The sequence below is a fragment of the Onychomys torridus genome, chromosome 6 (genome assembly GCF_903995425.1).
Source record: "Onychomys torridus chromosome 6, mOncTor1.1, whole genome shotgun sequence".
NCBI classification, from domain to species: domain Eukaryota; kingdom Metazoa; phylum Chordata; class Mammalia; order Rodentia; family Cricetidae; genus Onychomys; species Onychomys torridus.
In genome coordinates, this window is record NC_050448.1 from 46,450,488 (window position 1) to 46,469,738 (window position 19,251).

Consider the following 19,251-nt stretch of genomic DNA (forward strand, 5'->3'; position numbering starts at 1 on the left):
CCAGTCTTGGGAGGAAGCCAATCTCTTCATGAAAGAATCTTGCCCACAGCTTCAGGCCTGGAAGCCTTCAGAAGGCCGAATTCTTAATGGTTTTTGATAGACAGCTTAGAAATATGCTGAACTTGTAAGCACAAGTTTAGGTCAAGGGGTCCACTGAGCTTAAAAACTTCCAAATATTTTTTTCACTTCTGCAGTTTTTTTGTTTTTTTTTTCCCTTTGGGGGGGGGGGGTAACTACACAATGTGCAAACAATGACAGGCTTTCATCCTTCCCTTGCTGTCCCTTAAATGACCGGCTCTGATCCAGATCACACCCTTGAATTCCGAGCTACTGTGGGAATAGAGAAGAGATAAAATGGCCCGTGGCTCACTCTCTTCTCCCTCCCTCCCCAGCATACAGTCCCTTCTTCCAATATGATCAGGGAGCTTTAATGCTTCTCCGGTCCCTTAGGATAGATTCCAGACCCTTTTTGTGTGGCATTCAAGGCCTGGCTGAGGTCCGGACCCTGGACGAAGTTCTCCTCCCCCACTCCAGATCTGATGTTGTCCCCCCCACTCTCTCTCCCTGCTGCACTGCCTCCAGCCGGGATGCCTTCCACCCACGCACCACCTGCCCGCACCTTTTGCCAGCTACTTTCAAGACACAAATGCCGCCACCTCCCCGCAGGAAGCTGCCTCCTCACCATCAAAATGTCTCCCCGGCACTCTTCCTTTACCTCTCCATCAGAGAAAGCCTCCTGAAGACAAGACCCCTGGACCCCTTTTTTTGAAGGCTCTGCCTTACACATAGACTTTGTGGCTGTTACATGCCTGTTAGACTGAACTGTATTTGCTGCTGTTGGTATGTTCAAGAATTGGAGAGCTATCCAGATCTCCACATTGCAGCAGGGAACCAGCAAAGCTGACCCCAGCATTACGCGGAGCAGCTGCTAGCTTCCCAAAGCTGTAGACATCCTGTATGCCAGAACAAGGCACAGGGCAACACACAGCCAATGAATGAAGGCCATGCACACATATCCCAGCCCACCCAGGGATAATGCATGAAATATCTCCATCCCTGCTGATTTTACCCCAAGATTTCACCAAGATAAAACTCGCGCTCTGCCCTCAGGCACTTCTGCACTTTTTCTATAAACTTTATTCTGTCAAAACCTATGCAGATAAATAAAAATATCACACACCAAAATTAACCAGACCCAAAGTCTGCACAACTTAATGAACTTCTATATGTTTAGAATTGACATTCAAAACAGAAACTGTGAAGCTTCACACTGCATTTTACACTTTCAGTATTGAGTATATTTTATGCACATATTCACCACCCAAACAAACAAATCCATGACAATTAGAACTAGAAAAACAATTAGCTCTGTATTCTTTTTCATAGCTATGTCCATACCCTGCACCCAGCTTCCCTCACTGTATTTAGCTTTCCTCGCTCACCTCAAGGATTTTGCCAAGACACACCTCATGGCCTTTCTTCAGGCACTTCCACGTTCATTCAAAAACACCCTTCTTCCCCTCCCCCCTCCTTTTTCCTTAGTCCCTCTCTCTTCCTGCATCTCTGCTCAGGACCAAACCCAGGGCCTCCTGAATGTCAGGCAAGGGCCCTGCTGCTGGGCTGTATCATCTATCCCCAGTCTTTTTTTTTAGTTTTGACTTTGAAAGACTATAGTCCAGTGGTGTCTTAGCCTCCCAAGAAGCTGAAGTTTACAGGCTTGCCCTACCAAGCCCAGCTGCTGATTTTGTTAATATATTAATTTTCTCAAATTCTTGTATTTATTTATTTTCTTGTGGGACATAGGTGGGCGACATGGTGCACAGTTTGTGGGAGTTGGTTCTCTCCGCCACCTTTTGAATTCCAGGTGGTATTGAACTCAGGTTGTCGGGCTTGACAGAAAGCATGTTTCTCTGCTGAGCATTCTCATCCAGCCCCTGACTGCATCCCTTTACAGTGCAGATGAGTAATTTCACTGCCTCATAGAACACTTAGTTTTCTGGAGCAAAATGCTGTGGAAATGTCATACCTCGCTCACAGTACCCAAAGATACCCTGTCCTGGTCTCAGATGCTAAAACTAGGGAGTCTATCGGTTTAAGTAGTTCATCAAGATACCCTCAAATTCTCAGAAAGCAGTAAACAGTCCTGAATGCCCAGATTCAGGCAGATCATGTCACAGTTAACAGAAGCAAAGAAATCCATCTATCCCTGTTGACACCAGCTCCTTCCCCTCTGCCTTCCTGAGAATGAGAGAACAGGGTGTGGGACTGGAGTTCACCCACGAGTGCCAGGGTAAGCCTGGGTCCATCTGCACAGCAGAAGAAAACAACACTCGGGGTTGAAAAGAGAACTCTGGGCATTTTAATCCACTATTTTGATACAGACTTTGAAATCCAAGTTCAATGAAGTGTTTTCTCCATTCATCTATAGATTTTTCATTAGCTGGGAAGTTTTTGTCTCCACAGTAGACAAGGCTGGGGTGTTTTACCTTGGTTAGAGAAGAGGTGTGATCTAACTGTTGAGATGATTTTCTTTCTAAACATATGATAACAGTAACAATTAAGAAGAAAGTAATCATGACTGGGCAGTGGTGGCACACGTCTTTAATCCCAGCACTTAGGGGGCAGAGGCAGGTGGATCTCTGTGAGTTCGAGGCCAGCCTGGTCTACAGAGTGAGATCTAGTACAGTTACCAAAGCTACACAGAGAAACCCTGTCTTGAAAAATAAACAAACAATAACAACAAAAAGTAATTCTGGGTATAAAGGCCTCTATCTTGGTTTTTAGCCAAGATGCCTGAGGGGGAAAAAAATCTGATTCTGTGCTTTTTCACCAAAAGATGGGCAAGTGACAAGTAGGTTACAAATGATCATCAGCTGGGCCTCGCTGTGAACTTCATCTGACATAGACACGTAGCCCAACACATTCTTGGAGGGGCTCAATCTTCATGAGTCAGACTGAGCAATTTAAAGAAGTAAATATTTAAAGCTCATTTTAATCCCAAGATCTGTTATTTTCTCTTGGGAAGGATGGCAATGATGGGGGAGGAGAAGAAAGGGGCATCTTTGCGGTACAGACCACTGCACCATAAGTCTTTGGAGAGTAGAAACCCCACATACATATGTATGTATGTATGTGTGTATGCATATATGTATATAAAGAGAGAGAGATACAGATATAGATATCTATGGATGTACATATAAATATATACTCTTGGGTGTGCAATTACAGTTTCACAAACAGAGGGAAACATTAATAGAACTGTACACCACCTGAGCCATTTTCCATTATATATTTATATTCTCTATACCAGGGGGAAATTTGAAACTTTGATGTACACTGTATGGAAGCATCAGAAACTACTAAGCCTCCTGAAATAGAAAGTAATTTGACAAAACTGCTTGCGTTCAAAAGAAAGCAGCCCATCTGGGCAGCCTAGTGGTAATCAGTGTAGGAGAGCCATTATGGGGTGGGACTCGGAGAGACATAATGGGGGCATTAGTGGTCCCACCTGGCGGCTGGGCCTGGGCCGTCAGAATGAGTGCAGAGGTGTTTCTGGTACTCAGGATTTTAGCCTGGCAGGAAGATTTACAGACGTGGTCCTCACTCTTTGGATATGGGAACGCCTTTGAAGCTGGCTGCTTCCAGTACTGCCTCCCCTTCCCCACCCCTCCCCCCAATATCATTATTTTAATGTTTTTAACCTACTTTTTTTTTTTAAGTGCTCCAAATTTCCATGGGTTTTCTAGCCATAGAATATCTTAGTTGAAAAGCAAACCAAATTCAGATGAGCTTTACATTAAAATAAAAAATGATTTGGAGGGAGAGTGTAATGTTGAAGGTAGAATGGGGATGTTAAAAGATGAGGTTGGACGGCTGAAGGGTTAAAGGCGGTTAGCTGGAGTTTCCACCTTTGAGTAGGAGAGGCTTTTGACAGTCTATAAGTGATTTCCCAGTAATGTACTCAGGGTTCTCAGAGTCAATAATTTCCACCAGTGGCTGATAATGATTATTTAAAAGCATTAGATCACATAAGAAACACGCCTTGCCGTTTAGAGCATGGCTTGGCGTCCTTGGATTTCAGGGCAAGGAAAGAAGCTTTCAGCCTCAGATTCTGAGAGGCTGTGAGCACATTTTCTAAGAGAGAGCATTCGTGTCTGGGCCTGGCTTCTTCCTAGATGGTGCACTTTAGACCATTCTCTGAAGAAAGGACATGCAGTGTTTTTAGCTTACATATTGACTGCAAAGCCTCCCACCATATACTCAGTTCCTATCTGCCAGGGCGGAGGCTGGTTTTGTTTCATCCAGTCCTGTGTTCATTAGGACCGCTTTTTGCAAGTGAAATTTATTACAGTGTTGATCTCGGGCAACAAAAATCAGAGTCTTGCCAGCCTGTTTGGAAATGCAGTCCAAAACAAAAGAGAGACAGCTAATAACAACTTGTTTTCCCTAAGCTCGCCAGCTCTGCTTCAGAAATGGAAGGTGCATTTAGAAATCACGGGCCTGGTGGTGGTGGCACCTGCCTTTAATCCCAGCACTCAGGAGGCAGAGCCAGGTGGATCTCTGTGAGTTCAAGGCCAGCCTGGTCTACAGAGCGAGATCCAGGACAGGCACCAAACCTACACAGAGAAACCCTGTCTCAGAGAGAGAGAGAGAGAGAGAGAGAGAGAGAGAGAGAGAGAGAGATATCACAGGGATCTCTCTTCAGAAGCGCAGCCTCTGATGTGGGAGGCCTCCAGTGGGACCTGAGAGTTTGTGTTCCTAAGCCCCCTAGGCTTTGTTAATGCTCTGCTCCAAGAGTCACCCCGAGTAGGAAAACTCTAGAGTGCATCACGTGTGACGGGACACTGACTACCGGGTCACCTGGAAAGGGTTTGGGCAATGTGCCTGGGCTGAGAACTCATCCAGGGAGTTGCAGAGGAACCGCACTGCTTCTGGAGCCTCCTGCTAGCTGTCACATCCCTGCTTTAGGCGGTGGCTTGCAGGAGTGCAGCACTCACTTATGAGAAGGAGGTGGAGGCAGTGGAGTAGGGTGGTCCTGCCGCAGCGCTTTCCCATCACTGATCCCTGTAGTTACTGAGCAGTTGAGAAATTTCCCTCAACTCAAGTGCCCTGTTTCTAAAAGATAAAACATTAGTCGATGTATGTGTTTATACATTTGTATGTGTGTATATAGTCAATGCATTATTAATAATACATTGTGTATTATTATTTGTATAATTTGTATGGAAAATTAATGATAAAAGTTTTAGTTCTTCTCATTTCAACTGTGTACTGAAGCCAGCCCAGTAAAAACACACCTATGTGTTGTGTGCAGCGTTCTCAGAAGGAGCTGCCCTGCAGGCTGAGGTCATGGCTAGATGGAACATCCTATAGGCAGGTGGCCTTCCTCCTTCAGCCAGCCAGGTCCCACCAACGATGTGGGTTGAAAAACAGTTAGCTGCGGATGCTTCTCACTCTTCAGATAGGCACCAGCTCTTCACTGACCACTTAGCATGTGCAAGGCGATGTCTCAGACACTGAAGCGAATAAAATGAGTGAGCACCAATCTCTGTTCCGTAGGAAAAAACCACCTAAAACAGGAATAGCTGTCAGGAAGAAGCCACGGTGACTCTGAGAGCTCCATGGTAAAGCAGAGAAGCAAATCCACCAGGCTGTGTGCTGGGCCACAATCAACAGCTCTCCTTTCATTTCCTGAGGCACCAGCAGCAGGAGGTGTGTGGCAGAGCGTGCTGGGTGTTCCAGATGTATGATTTAGAAAACAACTCAGCATACGACATCGTTACTGGGAAGTGCTGCTGGTTTTCTCTTCCGTGCATCCTATTTTTTTTTAAAAAAATACACTTTTATCACACTTGTTTATTGCTTAGGGGAGGGGCAACCAGTAGGGGGCTGTAGCACACCCATTTACAATGTGGGCCACCAAGGCAGAGGACCTAGGCTCAAATTCCTGCCTGCCTACTGCTTAGCTACCATGCCTTGACGGAGGTCTGTAACATCTCTGTGTGCCCCTCTCCCCTCAGCTATAAAATGCAGCTGACAATAATACATACTCCATAGGTTAATAAAATGATTATTAGGTGGCACATATGAGGTACTTGGCCCCAGTCAATGACAACTGTTGTTGTTATGTGGCTGCATGCCATGGAAGAAGATGTGTGCTTCCCTCCTCTGTCTAGATTTAGGAGACAGAGAATCGGTCAAAGTAGAGCATCACTTGAACCCCAAAGCCCTGATCTTTGTGGCTGTTCTGCTTTGTGACCACAAGCCCTAGCCAAGGAATGTGTATTGGAGAAATGACTGACTAGTATGCTTGCAGTTTTCTGTGTGAGCATGTCAGAAGGTAAGGCCTGCTGCTAAGTGGAGGCTTGGCCTTTGAGTTCCTCTGTGGCTGGTTTTTCCTGCAAACGACTGTTTGGAAGTAATGGCATAGTTACGGAAGTATTAATTTGATGTGCATGTGTATGCTCGAGCGTGTGCCTGTGAACTTCTGTTTGTCTGCTCCTTTGAGCCAAACATCCTCCAGCTGTGGCCCTTTCCCTGACTGCATGTAAAGCCCATAAACAAAACCAGAAGCCATGGGAAAAGGGTAAAGAGAGCCATAGAAAAGAAAGCCGTGCTTCTGTAGAAAAGCCCACCACTGGCGGAATCTTAAAGAAACGTTGATGGATCCCTTTCTCTCTATATTAATAGAACAAAGCCGCACTCCCGGGGCAAAGAAGGCTTTCTGTGGATTGGAATCAGCTTCAGTCTTGGGCTAGTGTTCATTCCAGATGATGAAACTTTTACATCTCATTTTAAGGAATGGTTTGGGAGAAAAAAAAAAAGAAAAGAAAGAAATGAAGTGGTTCCCCAGGGGTTATGGGAAAAGAAAAATGGTGAGCATCTGTCTGACAGGTCACTTTAAAGGATAGTTTTCAATCTCTGTGGAGCACCCGACTCGGCTCACAGTGAGACCTCTCAGGCTGCAAGTTTTTGCTTCTATTTTTATCCTGCAGTCTACTAGCTTCAGGGTGGGCTCCTTGCCTCACCAAGCTCCAGTTCACACTGGGCCCTGAATGGGCCCTGAACTGGAGTCCGGTCAGCTGGCGGAAGCTCAGTGTGTCTCTCTTTTCCCTTTTTGGGAGCAGGAAAGGTGCTGTGGAGAAGAATCTGGGCCAAATCATTCAGGGAAGGTGACAGCAGATGGTGAGAAGGCTGGACTCCCTCAACAAGCCGATTGTCAGGGACAGAGTGAGCCTTACAGCAGGCAGCTGCCCAGTGCCCTGGAGAAAGAAGCCAGGCAGGCCGGCCGGGCGGGGCACTGTCTGAGGCAGAAGGGGCAAGGCCTCTACAGCCAGGCACAGGCAGGCGCTTAGCTGGCTCTCCATGCCAGCATGAGTGGTAACCAAGGTACTGGGCAGTTGGCACTTCAGCCTGTCAGGATTCATGGGAGATTATTTAAGTGAAATTCTAAAGAGTTAAAGGATGAATTTGGACAGTGATGGAATGGATGACATCATCAGTCAAGAATCCCCATTGGATTTGGAGGGGAATTATAAAAAGGTAAGGGGGGAGCTCTTTTGTTTGTAAACAATTGGACCATTTTTCTAAGTGGGAGGAAGGTTGCCAAATTCCACACACGGTGGTCACTGCCGTTAAAGAGTGAAGGAAAACTAAATGCACAGACTGAACCACAGAAAGCTCTGAGAGTTCCAGATTTTCCCAGCATATAGTCTTTAAAATAACAACAGCTAAAGCATACATGTTATTGTTCTAAAGTTGAGAGAAATCCTACTATTGCTTCATTGCTAAGCAGCATTTTATGCAAAGAGATTTTTTTTTTTTAATTACTGACATTTTAACAGTTTAGTAGAAATAATTACTTGGTAGGGCTAACTGGTCTTCTAAATTTGTTGTTTTTAACAATGAAAAATAAAAAGCTTTACAGAGAAGTTTGGGATCTTAAAAAAGTCAATACAATGTGAATTTTCTACTTGCCTTTTCTTTTGAAAGTCAGTAAATATATTTTGGGAATGTTTTATGTGATAATTGTCTAGTAATAACAGGCCCAAGTAAAAATAGCTTTAGTTATATGGGTGAGGTCATGAAATCAAACTACAAATATATACTTGTCTGTCCACAGAAGCCTAAACACACACTGTCTTTCTTATGTTACTATCTGACAGAAGTCAAGTGTAGTTCATGGCTGGAGAATATGTAGATAGGAGCCCCCATTGTAGACCTGGAAACAAAGATTTCTTTTCCTTCAGAAGTAAATATCAATGAATATAGTCTGGCAGGACAGTAAAACTTGGTGATTTTTTTTTTAAATCAATTAAAGATGTCATTAGTATTCTCCCCCAGAGTGAGAATTAGGGAGAAGGTGCTCACATGTTCATTCCTCAAGGCTGACAACTCTGGATCTGCTCCATCTTAAACCTAAGACTGGGTGTGAACAAGGAGGCTTTCTCCAGCACTTACTTTACTGATTTTTTCATAACCAATCATATTCTTTTTCCAGTGGGCAAAGCTTACATATGCAGGGGGCCTCAGTGTCCAGGCCATGGCTACCCTGTGTATTTGCCATGTCTTAATGATTCTCCACCGAGGGACTAAGGGCTCAAGTGTGGTGATTTGGTGTCCTGAAACCCCAGCTGTCCACCCTTCCCCCACTTGGCGGAAGCCAGGATACAGAAGACACTTGGGACACTCTGCCATCAGTCAGATCACTTATCCAACCCTGCAGAGCAAGGGTGTAGTTCTCTTGCGACCTGTTTTCAGTGCCAAAGAACTGGTCACAGTTTTCTTTGTCAAATCTTTTTTTTTTTTTTTTTCCAGATTTAAAAAAAAAAAAAAGTCAAGATCAGTTCACACGAAGGAAAAACGAAAGGCATACCGTTGCTAATTCGTTAACAATAAAATCGTGAACACTGTGCTTGTATCCTACCGAGGGACAGGGAGGCAACCAGATGCCCAGAATAAGTGAGCTGTGTTACACTGGCAACCTGAGACAGGGCTGGCCCAAGCTACAGACATGTAGGGCTCCAAGGAGCTTTGAGGCACCACCTTCAACAAAAGAGCGTCGCCCACCAGGAAGCATAGGCAGTAGAAGGTCACGTGTGATTTCAGGAGAAATAGTACCTATCAGGTTAGTGCAAAACAAACAACCTATTAGGTGAAATGTCTAGACATTTGGGTGCACAGTATTCAGGACCCTAAACATGAGTTGGCCTCCACCACATCAGCATCTTAGTCCCACCAAGTGCCTTCACGTGTGTGCAGTACCTATACTTGTGGTCACTGTGAAGGCTTCATTATGCTTAGAGGGAAAAAAAATGTAATTTCATTAAGAGCTTCTAGTAAAATAAAGCAATATAGGCTTTTTTTTCCCCAAGTGCAAAGATGAGAAAAAAACAGTTCTTATAAAAATCACTTTACCTAATTAGAATCTTCCTTTTCAAAGCTTTTTTTTTTTTCTCTTCAATGTTTTTGGTCTTTGGTTGACTAAGGACAAAAATAAATTAAATACCCATAAAAAAAAAAAAAGTACCCTACAGGTATTTTGACTTGCATCCATCAGTTAAATGTATTGGAGACTGTGCCTCAGGTATACATTTATTTTATTCCAAAATTATATTAATTTACCATTGTAAATCTAAATGTCTAAAACATACATAAATAGCTGAGAGAATAAAATGCTTACAAACAAAAATAGAAGTCCTAATGAGACCTTCCTTCTTTTTCTGTGAACTCTCCCCTCATTGAGGCCCATTATCAAAAGCAGTTGGAAAATCAGTGTTTGCTGCCAGGTGCCATACAATTCCCTGGATAGGTCACATTAATAAATATCACACGCGTATAGGGATTGTTTTACAGGGCTGTTTTATAGTCAGACAGACAGCCTTCAGGAGGGGGGAAAGGTCACCTTCCAATGACTAAAATTAGATTTACCAAGGCAGAGGGAGGAAAAGATCATGCATCTGTCCCTTTTCCTTGGGGAAGGCCCTGCCTAGAAGAAAGATGTCTTATTAAGAACCTGCTTTATCCACTAATGATAGTAAAAAGCAAAACCAAACAGAGAACAGATCCTGCACTTGGGAGGAAACGGAGATCCTAGCCATGTGTGCTTAGCCTGGTTCTTCCTGCTTGACTGCGGCCACACTTCTGAGTCACTGCTCAGGCATCCCACAGAGGCCCGATCGATGGCTGAGCCGCGTGTAGCACGTGCCATTCTCTCCTAGCACCCACGTGGAGGCTCACAACGACCTGTAACGCCAGTTCCAAGGGATCTGACCCTCTCTTCTGGCCTCCTCAGACACCAGGCACACATGTGGTACACATACACATGTGTAGGCGAACACTCATATTCTGAAAAATAAATAAATAAATCTGAAGAAGAGGAAGAAGGAAGAAAGGAGAAGAGGAGGAGGAGGAGGAGGAGGAGGAGGAGGAGGAGGAGGAGGAACAACAACACAGCTTGTGTCAGCACCAGGCAACCTTCAGCATATGGTCACCGACCTCACTCACTCCTCCATCATCTGCGAACAGCCTTGTTCATCGCCTCTTGTTCATCACTTCTACAGCAAGGTCTCGGAAGGGAGGCGGAGTCTTCCTTCCCTCCAGGAGCTTAGGATCCAGGGGGCAGGCACAGAAAACCATGCTACACGAACAGGTGCTGCCTGCAAGAATGTCCACAGCCAACATGGACCTCCAAAACTTTTCCCCCAAGGCTGTGCCACGGTAGAGAAGGATAGCTAAATGAAGATCAGCGGACAGAGGGAAGGAGGGCGGGAGTAATGGTTTAAGCATGCAGCCCAAGACTGGCTCCTCTGGCTCTGTCCCCGAAGGGAGCCCGGAGAAGCTGGATTTTGCTGTCTCTTCTCAGGCCACTGTGCCCACGATAAGGGAACCAGTGCCGTCCCCGGACCTGGCAAGCTCAGCTTTGTCCTACAGAGGTGTTGTCCCTGGTGTCTTACATCTAATTACAGTGGAGGATTAGGGAGGACCCTGTGGAAAAAAAAATTAAAAGGCTGGAAGGGAAAATATTTAAAGTGAAGCCACAGCTGCGCCTCATGTTTTTTTAAAAGGTGAATGGAAATGGCTGCCTGAGATAAACTGCGATAAACAGGAACCCGGAATGCCAGCTGCCATTCCTGACAAGCTTTGCCCTCCCCACACAATTACTGAGGAAAAGCAGCCGCCGACCTCCATTAACTCTCCCGGCTCCTGGCTCAGAGGCATGAATATGCTTGAGTCACCCAAGCCTGGGCCCTGCCTCCACCTCAGCCACCTGGGGGAAATCGCCTCCAGTTTAGGGGCCAAGGTCTCCTTTTCTTCATAATAAGGAATCAAATATTCTTAATGTGAAGCCCTCAGCTCATAGTTCGGGGTCACCCAATGGCCCCACCTCAGTCAGCCATCATGGTCAGGAAATGGACTGTTTCATTGAAACACTGAGAAAACTGTATGTACCCCTTTCTTGTCATGGCCTCCTTCCTTCTCCTCTGCTTCTCAGGAATTTTTTTTAGGACTCTAGCTCTTTCATTTTGGAAGTCAGCATAGTATTTTATTAAAACTGAAATATAAAGCTTGGCAGTGGTGGTGCACACCTTTAATCCAACACTCAGGAGGCGGCAGAGGCAGGTGGATCTCTGGGCGTTCCAGTCCAGCCTAGTCTACAAATCAAGTTCCAGGACAGCCAGGGCTGTTACACAGAGAAACTCTGTCTCAAAACAACAACAGTAACAATAACAACAAAAGGTTTTGCATGCCTTTAATATCAGTACTTGCGAGGCAGAGGCTGGCAGATCTCAGTGAGTTCAAGTTTGAGTCCAGCCTGGTCCACGTAGTGAGTTCCAGGCCAATCAAGGCTACATAGTGAGACATTGTCTCAAAATAAAACACGTTTTAAATGGCTTTTAGTAGATTCACAAGCTTATGCAGACTACGATATTGTTCAAGAACATTCTATTTCCCTCAAAAGAAACCTGGGACCATCAGCAGTCACCCCACACCCTTTGTCATGTTCACCTTTGACAGCTGCTTTCTGTCTTGATGGGCTTACTTCTTCCACATAGTTCCAGCACATTATTATTTTTTTTACCTTCCTACACTCCTCATCCTGCCCACTCTTATGCCAAAATCAGGTACCATTAACAAACTATCAGCTACCATTTTCTCTCTGCATCAGACATGTCGAGCACTTCCTGTATTTCCTTTAATTGTCCAAACAACCTGAGAAATAGATGTTATCTCTTTAAAAACAACAACAACAAGACAAAACAAAACCAAGGCTCAAAGAGTTTCCATATCCTGAAGTAGTGTCAGTCTCCACCCTGGATCCTCTGGCCCAGCCTCTGCTCTACCCTCTTCTCAGGTCATCCATCTGTCCCCTCTCCCAGCCCCTAACTCCATCCTGCCTGGGGGTTGAAGGCACCAGTGTCCTGGCAGTTGACCAGGGCCGTTTCATAACTAGGCAGTGTCTTGGACCGTTGTATTCCTGATGGTGATACTGAATGACTGTGATGGGCTTACAGGCTTCTGAAATGGCACCTGGTAAAAATAGAGTTGCCAGATAACACTGTCCTGTGCAGAAGTCATCTGGACACACAGTTGTTCAAGAACTAGAAATGAGCACAGGCTGCTCCCAACAGCTTCTGTTTGGATATGCTGCTCGGAGGGCAGGAAGCCAGCTGCACCCTGTTAGGGTTTCGCTTAAACACTTCTAGCAGTCAGGTTTGATGGTTACACCCCCCCCCCCCCCATCACCAAAGTTCCTTTCTAAGTAACTACTGGACTTACAATTGTAGCACAAATCCTATTTGGTCTTAATAATAAAAACCCGGAGTCAGATATCAGGGTGAAAGCTGAAAGATCAGAGAATCAGAGCAGCCAGCCACTAGAGTTCTTACCTCTACCGAATCCTCAGCCTCAAAGTACAAACAACGACAGGTCTTTGTTAAAACACCTTTGCTCTGGTCTGTAACAGTCAGACTGGTTCAGTATCAGGGCCCTAGTACAGCAGCGCTTGTTCCCTCAGAGCACGGGAAGGAGGACAGTCAGCAACCCTGTTCAAAACCACCTTCATGGTCACACCATAAACACCTCATCCTATAAACTAATAGCCCAGCACTTTTGATGTCAGCCGTTCTCAGGTAAAAGAGATGAACTTGCCCCCATGGTGCCTGCCCCTCCTGGAAAATAGGTATTCAAGGCCAGCTTTCCCAAGCAGTGGTCCCGAAATTGCAAAGGCAATCCAGGAAACCTGCAGCTGACATTTCTTCGTGACCTTTTGGTAGAATGTTTAGTGTAAGTGAGATGGAAAATGTCAGAAATACTAAATGAAAAGGAAAGTGTCCAGGCTTAATATCCATTCAGCCACACGGTGGAAAGATCCAATGCCATTTAGCAACTATATCCACTCATAATTTAAAAGCACTTCCCAGGGAATAAACTAAAGTGCAAGAATTTGAAATAACCTGCATTAGACAAGTATTTATGCACTTTGGCATTCAAAAGTATTCCATTTCTTTTCTCATAGAATGCTATTTTCCTATTCTGAGCTTGCTACAAATCCATGGTTTATCTCAGCAAGAAAATAATTAAAAAGTATCAGTCGTGTACACAAGTTTTCTTGCTTACTATTCAATTTCAAAGAAAGTCACTGAAATTTGCCACTGAACAAATACATCTTGTACTTCTGCTTCCTGATCTTTCAAAGCCTCAGCCTCGCCCACCCTGGAGAGCCGCCTACAGTTATTACAGTCCAGCTGTCTTCCAGGCAGAGGAGAGAAACAAGTGACGGCCATTTCCTAAAGGCAGAGTGCTTTTCCACAGGGAGCATCCGATTCCCAGTTGGGATCCCTGGTGGATGCTGCTAATGGGGAACTAGGTATCACAAGGTGATAGATGGCATGGAGGCAAGACCATTCATTGCTTCAAACAAGCGTCCTCACAGGGTTTTGGGGGAGGCCAGACCGCTACAGATCACGTGGTCCTGGCTGCAGAGGCTGGACATGCTACATGGAACAGATGTGGGCATAGGGGAAGGGGAATTAGCGCTGTGCATCTGAACATCAGAGCAGCAGCTCTGGAAGCTTGTAGGCCTGCTGCACCCTCTCAGCACCAGCCCAGGCCTGAAGCAGAAGCGTAGCCTGTGCTTTCACAAGCCCTCTGGGTGACTGCCATGCCCATTCGGGTTAGGGAACTACTGACTCAAAGAAATGTGACACCCACGGTGTGTGTGTGTGTGTGTGTGTGTGTGTGTGTGTGTGTGTGTGTGTGTGTGAGAGTGTGTGTTTGTGTGTGTGAGTGTGTGTGTTTGTGTGTGTGTGTGGGGGGGGTGGGGGGGTGGGGGGGGGTGTACCTGTGTGCATGCATATGCATAGTCTCCACTCGGCATACTGATATCACAGCAGCTCCCGGAACCCTGACTCCCATTGGGCGAAGGAGACCAGTGGCTCCTGAGATGATGCAGCCCATATTACTGAGGAAGTTCTTCCTCTGTGGACACCATTGTCTTTGTTAGCCTTGTCAGAAGTCTAGTTATCTCCTCCTATCTATGTGGCATTGCTTCCAACAACCCCACACACACACTCACACCCAGATCGAAGATTCAAGTTCAAGTCCCAACATAAAGTAATGCAGAGTTCTCATACACTTTATTTGTCATACTTGGTACAAGACAGACAGATGCCTTGTGTATAGTCCTTGTGTTGTTAGTGGAATAGCAAGAACGAAGTGTGTGTACATGCATAGTCCAGACAGATTTCCCCCTCACACACTTTCAGCCCTCGGTTGTTGAATCTCAGACGTGGAACTTGTCGATAGGGACACCCACTGCGTTTACTTCATTGCTTTTACAAACAATTTTTTCCATTTGTAGCAGCACAGAAGATGGAGGAGGGGCAGTCAAGGCTTGTGAACAGTCAGTACCCTTACCACGGAGCCGTTCTCTAGCACCGACAACGCTGTCCCACAGCACTTCTGTGTGGTTTCTGTCAATTAGGTCCTAGGAGTTTTTAGACAGAGATCTCTCGATCTCTCTCTCTCTCTCTCTCTCTCTCTCTCTCTCTCTCTCTCTCACACACACACACACACACACACACACACACATGTTTATATGTATGTATATGTATTATATCTTTGGGGGAGATTAAATTCCTCATAGTCTGGCAAGTCTTTCCGGCTGGCTTTGGTTACATCACGTGCATGAGTTAGGAGGAGGAAGCCTTTGCTGTTGTCTTGAACACCAGTGACTTTTTAATTAGGTTTGGAGTGTTGTTTCCCAGGGAGTGTTCCTTATGCCTCACAGATGTGTCTCCACACAAACACTATGTGCCAGTGCAATATATTTTAGAAATGTAAGACATACCTAATCCTTCCTTGGAAATGTCTGTGTAGATTATCATGTTAAATGACAAGTACCCCTGGCTTCAGTGACACCTTGATGCCACCAGCAACGTAGCATGAGCCAGATGTGAGCAGGAGGAGCCTAGGAGAGAATGCGGGAATGATATAGTTGTATTAATACAAGGGAAGGGTTCACGCTGTGCCCTGAAAACAGCATAGAAAGGGCATGGAGACAGCTGGATTTCAAATAGACAATGTCTACCCAAGCAGAACATTCTATTATTTCCTTTAGGAAATGTTCTTCCTACCACATTTGGGGACCTTTAGGAAATGTTCTTCCTACCACATTTGGGGAAATGCAGTAGATCTATTTCACACTGGGAAAGGAATCTAAGTAAGATCCCTGTAGCTTTCACAACACCCTTGAAGGCCACTGTCAGCCTTACCTGCCCTGGCTCAGTGTGTGGCAGTAAGGAATGCAGTCGTGGCAGAGGACAGAACTGCCTGCGGCTGATTAGGGTTACTATCTAGGGCCGGGCGGTGGTGGCGCACGCCATTAATCCCAGCACTCGGGAGGCAGAGCCAGGCAGATCTTTGTGAGTTTGAGGCCAGCCTGGGCTACAGAGTGAGTTCCACGAAAGGCACAAAGCTACACAGAAAAACTCTGTCTCAAAAAACAAACAAACAAATCAAAGGGTTACCATCGAAGACCAGTTTCACTTCCATCTTGGTTTTGAACAGCTTTTCTCTCTTGTGGCCATGAGCCACTATTCCTTGGTTGCTCTTTACTGTTTGCTAACAATATCAACTTTAGACATTTAAGTTTTGTTTTATGAGGGTCTTTCCCAAGGCTGTTGAGTAGTGTTCTTGGCCCTGCTGGTCATAATACATCCAGACAGTGTTATTTTTTGTTAGTCTCTCCCTTTCTCACGGGCTTCAACCTGGGGCATCTCTGGTCTCTGGGAGGTGTGAGATCCAAATGCCCTTGGATAGAATTCCTCAGACAATAGAAGATTCTGGTTTTGCAAGTAGTCGAAGTTATAGTACTTGAAACACTTGGAATCGGATGTTGTAAAAAGAGGGCTGAACTGTGTTGATGAGGAGAGTGTCTGCGAAGGTGTTTGTAAACATCTGTTTACAGTTGGCCTGTGGTAATAAATGCTCTGCAGTGCAGTGTTAGCAGTGTTTTGTGCTTTTCTGGGAAGACATCACATCCGTGTCAGAGAAGAAACTAATTGATAACTCTAGTTCCACCGTGTGTCTTCACCGTAGTGCCCACTGTTATCATTAGCCTGCACAGTGTGGAAGAGAAGAAAGATCTAAAACCAGAAAGCATATACTTAAACCCTAGATCTTCTCCCTAACAATAGAGTAACCTCTTGTTACCCTCAGTTTCTTGTCTTCTAAACGGAAGTTATTGGAGGATTAACCGTTAGGTTACCATTTGTTGATGGCTACCTTACTGCCTGCCATCTGCTGAGAACTCTCTTATTAACTCTCCATCATCAATGGAGATTAGTTTCCAGTCTGAACTAAGAGTCTTCCATGCACAAAAGCCACCAGCAATGTGACAGAGGAAGCGAACTATTGACTTAACCACAAAACACAGCTAAAAGTCAAAAGGACAAATTCCCTTAATATAGCGAATTTTAAACCCTCAGATCTCTGTAGAAAAATAAACAAACCTAGGAATAAGTAGTTCAGAAGGAAGAAAAGACAGTAACACAAACACTTCACCACTTATTCTCACGGATAAACGGAAGGCGTTGGAATGAAGAGAACATGAACGCCACATTAAACGTCACATTAAAAACAGCAGCAGCAAGCATCTGCGTTAGCCGGAATGCAGCAGAAGCCCACTTTGCATTGCTGGTGGGCATGTGAATGGAAGCAGCTTTTCTTTGGAGCCATGTGATAAGATGTGTCAGGACCTTCAACAAATGTTCGCTCCCAGCTGATCTGACAATCCCACTTCCAGGAACTCATCCATGGGAAATCATCAGACATGTGGGCAGGGATTTATGTAAAGATGTTATTTTTAAGTTGACACAACCCCAAGTGGCTAACTGTAGAAGGAAACTCCATAGGGTGGGATGATAATCAGTCATTTGAGAGTGTGTTTTTAAAGAGCATGAAGTGCTATATAGGAAATCTTCAGTATATGTACAAAATTTTTAAAAACTAGGAGGAAATATACCAACTGTTAGAAATGATCTAAGTAATGGAATTATCATTAACCTTTATAGTCTCTCTATTTCCCTTAACTTTTGTTCAGTAGGATCCTAAAAGAGAAACAGGGAAAATGTTTTTTAGTGTCCCCCCACCCCCTGAAAGGATAATGGCACTGGTGGCTGGGGCTGGTTACCACGTGGAAAGGTCATGATCATGACAGAACCCAGTGGTACTCTTTAGAGCTTTATTGGTGGGGGGGAGCCAGGCCTGGCGGAGAGGAAACAGAAAAGGGGGGCTCAGAGAGAGCGTAGGGGTGCACATCTGGCTTTTTGGCTGAGACGAAGTTACCGTTGATGATGTAATAAGGCTCCAGACAAGACCCTGAGCTGCGCATATACAGAATCCTTAACCCTCCCCCAACACCAATATCAGTAGCACTGTGTATTCCAGAAAGAGTGGACAAGAAGCCAAAGGTGCGTTGACACAGCACAATGGGCATAGGTGTTGCTGTTCATCAGTACTTCCTCCACATCCAGACCAGTTTTGGACCAGCAAATTACTGACCATCAATCATGAACACTCACATTGTCTCCTGGTTTTTATTTAGCTATTCAATTCTACTTAATAGTTGTCTTACTGTTGAGGACTTGTGGTTGAGACATAGGCTCAATGATTTGAGCTAAATCTGTGCTAACTGCAGATGGCATGGGCTGTTTCACTAGGTTGGTCTGTGTTTGAGAGGGCAATAGGCCTTGATGGAGGGGCCCAAACTACAGTTGTGAGTGGTTAGCCAAATAAAAGGCATTCTTGCTTCCCTTGACATAGTGACTTTCTTAGTGCTCAGTATTGGAGCAGGGCAACACACAGAGTGAAATCAACATCTTCCTTGTAAGAAACGTCTGTATGAAAACACTTTGTGGCTGTAGTGTGTGTGTGTGTGTGTGTGTGTGTGTGTGTGTGTGTGTGTGTGTGTGAGTGTGTGTGTGTGTGTACACTCCTGGTATTACAGAATATCTTTGGTGTGTGCCAAATGGGAGGGGGTGTATTGATAGATATCATTGCTAAGTGTCAGCTAGAATAATGCTTAAGTATTCAAGAATTACAGTGTTGGAAAAAAGGAGCGTAGAGGTGAGCTTTCTTTCAATTACAAGTTTCCAAACCTTCTGAAATTAAGTGTCTGGATCTAGCACCCCAAGAGGTGTGTTTGAAAAGCACTAGTTCACTCTGACATGGCCTGCCGAAGCCAGAACAAGAGAACTATTGTAAAATACTGTGCTGTCATAGTTTACTGTGCTATCCAATATGATATCTGTACTCATCCCCAGTGGCTTTTGAGCTCCTGAAATGAGGCCAGATTGACTGAGGAACTGAATTTAAATTTTAATTAACCAATTGTTAGATTGAAATGCAGACAGCCACATGTGACCACACGTGCTGTGAGACAGAGCAACCCTTACTGCATTCAGCCTTTCCATACAGGAATGAAGCGAGTCATTCATCAGCCCATCCTTCCAACTGGATATACAGTTCATCTTAACAACACAGGAGTGCACAGATATGGCTCTAGAACCTTCTGTAGGAAGAACACCAGCAGCACCAAGTCCTGTAACCAGCAGGGGTGGGAGCAGCCCTTAGCAACCTGCTCATCACGCGAAATGGTCCCACTCATAACCTTTTCATCCCACCAAACAGAAACCCCCAAATCTTCTCAGCCCAAGTTTCCTGGTTGTTTTTGTAGTCGATTTATTT

General features: G+C 45.0%; 1 protein-coding gene across 5 annotated transcripts in view; it reads left to right on the forward strand.

Annotated features, from left to right (window-relative positions):
- The window catches only part of LOC118585520 (IQCJ-SCHIP1 readthrough transcript protein), a 745,628-nt gene that overhangs the window by 693,149 nt on the left and 33,228 nt on the right, over window positions 1-19,251 (forward strand). The gene's annotated exons all lie outside the window — the stretch shown is intronic.